Raw genomic sequence first — 2,324 nt, forward strand, 5'->3', positions numbered from 1 at the left:
TAATGTAGAATGGGCTTTAGGCGACCAATTGCAAAAATGGACCAATTACAATCGAGTATTCATAAAAATGGCGACCTTATGGTTCGACGATACTCAAAGTGATTGGTCAGTTCTTACGGTACGTCTTACGTTACTGTTATGTCAATTCGTGTACGACGCCCCTTAAGTGTGGTCTACAATGAGCTCTAAGAAGTTAACCAATCACAGTCAATTATAAGAAAAATAATTTCTTACGGCTTAGAGATTAAAGCTTAAATTTCATAGCTTAAGTTCTTATTGTAGACCACGCTTTAGAGGCTTTCTACAATAAATTTTAAGTCGCAATAAAATTAACCAATTACAGTGGATTATTCTTCTAATAGTCGACTATGATTGGTCAATTTTATTATGACTTAAGATTTATTGTTTATTGTAGAATAGGCTTTACGGAAAGCAGCACATTAATTGTTTATCGTGTGCAAACTTTCATCGCGTGGCAAGCGTTGCCGCGTTCTGTGTACAGAAGCCATCATTGTAAAAAAGTAACGATATAAGTAACGATGAATTTCGTTACTCATTACTAAAGAAAATGTAACGCCGTTACTTTTTCGTTACTAATACAAAAAAGTAACGGCGTTACCAAATCGTTACCAAAAAAAAGTAACGAAATAGTAACGTTGTTACAAGTAACGCGTTATTTCCCAACTCTGTATATATATGTAACGCTATTTCGCGTTCGGTGCGGGATAAGCTGCGAGTCGGTGTGGTCCGGATTTGGGCAGATGTAAATAAGTGTGAAGACAGTGGGATAGATATTAAGATGATGTTTATTCTATGTTAGATGGCTACTTACAATGAATATATACAACTTTGGCTCGACGCCGTTGGCCTAACGCTCGGGTTTTTGTGTTCGTCGTGCGAGCGTGTTGACGTTTGCTGCGGTGGATCTCGTGCCGCGGGGTCGCTGGCGGCCGCGGGGAGCGGGCGGTATTATGACGCGTCGATTGTCTCGCGCTTGCGGCGCGATGTTGACGCTCGGATCTTTAATTTCGGTCGCGCGAGGAGAGCCGTTACTCGAGGAGTAATACGGCTTCGATGGCGTTACGCAACGGTGAGCCGGGATGCGTCGGAGTTTTTGCGGAGCGGTCGAGCGCTGTAACGCTGTGCCGCGGTGGTCGGTTCTCCGGGGCGACGGCGCGGCTTCGCGGATGTCGACACTCTGTACCAGGTCTGTAAATATGAAACCGGAGTTTGCCCATAGATGGCCCTAGCTGTCAATGTAGTTACCGTCAAACCGTGTCATTGGCGCCATTTCCTTGTTGATATCTCTGACAAAGATTTTCAACTCACAACAATACAAGTTTCATACAACAGCATAGTTTGTAATAGCGTTGAACATGTCGAATTTTGTGCCTGGAAACTACGATTTGCGGACAGCATTGATTTTCTGTTACCATTTGAAGAAAACTGCTGCAGAATCGTATCGAATGCTTGTCGAAGCTTACGGTGAGCATGCTCTTGGTAAATCACAGTGCTTTGAGTGGTTTAAAAAATTCAAAAGTGGCGATTTTGACGTGAGAAACGAAGAACGTGGAAGACCACCGAAAAAGTTTGAAGACAGCGAATTGCAAGCGTTGTTAGATGAGGATGACACTCAAACGCAACAGCAACTCGCGGATCAATTAAATGTGACATGAGAAACCGTTTCCATACGTTTGAAAGCCATGAGAAAGATCCAGAAGATGGGAAAATGGGTTCCACATGAACTGAATAAAAGGCAGCATGAAAACCGAAAAACCACTTGCGAAATGCTGCTTGCCAAGTAAAAGAAAGTCATTTCTCCATCGAATTGTGACTGGCGATGAAAATTGGATATATTTTGAGAATCCTAAGCGTAAAAGATCATGGGTAACTCCAGGCGAACCATCGACATCGACTGCAAGGCCAAATCGCTATGGACGGAAGACAATGCTCTGTGTTTGGTGGGATCAGAAGGGTGTGATCTATTATGAGCTGCTAAAACCTGGCCAAACCGTTAATACTGAACGCTACCGACAACAAATGATCGATTTGAATCAAGCTTTACGTGAAAAACGACCAGAATATAAAAAAGGCAACACAAAGTGATTTTGGTTCATGATAATGCACCATCACACACAGCAAAACTGGTCAAGAAAACGATTGAGGCGTTTAGTTGGGAAATATTTTCGCATGCGGCTTACTCACCAGACTTGGCTCCGTCCGATTACTATTTATTTGCATCGATGGGACACGCACTTGCTAAGCAGCGCTTCACTTCTTACGAAAATGTACGAAAATGGCTCGATGACTGGTTTGCCTCAAAA

At 42.9% G+C, this 2,324-nt stretch overlaps 2 protein-coding genes across 4 annotated transcripts in view; one reads left to right on the forward strand and one right to left on the reverse strand.

The window, feature by feature from the left end:
- Nucleotides 1-2,324, reverse strand: part of LOC116852191 (juvenile hormone acid O-methyltransferase-like) — a 14,457-nt gene that overhangs the window by 3,343 nt on the left and 8,790 nt on the right. The window contains exon 1 of one of the 3 annotated variants that reach the window (XM_032832277.1): nucleotides 833-1,258. The exons of the other annotated variants lie outside the window; for them this stretch is intronic. The gene's annotated coding sequence lies outside the window, so the exon portion shown is untranslated. Of the gene's footprint in view, nucleotides 1-832; nucleotides 1,259-2,324 lie in introns of those variants that run through there. 3 annotated transcript variants of the gene reach the window in all.
- The window catches only part of LOC116852187 (juvenile hormone acid O-methyltransferase-like), a 27,941-nt gene continuing 26,755 nt past the window's right edge, over nucleotides 1,139-2,324 (forward strand). The window contains exon 1 of the mRNA XM_032832264.1: nucleotides 1,139-1,207. The gene's annotated coding sequence lies outside the window, so the exon portion shown is untranslated. The remainder of the gene's footprint in view (nucleotides 1,208-2,324) is intronic.

Source organism: Odontomachus brunneus, unplaced genomic scaffold, assembly GCF_010583005.1.
Source record: "Odontomachus brunneus isolate Ranch 3 - 2012 unplaced genomic scaffold, Obru_v1 Obru_scaffold_205, whole genome shotgun sequence".
Classification (NCBI taxonomy): domain Eukaryota; kingdom Metazoa; phylum Arthropoda; class Insecta; order Hymenoptera; family Formicidae; genus Odontomachus; species Odontomachus brunneus.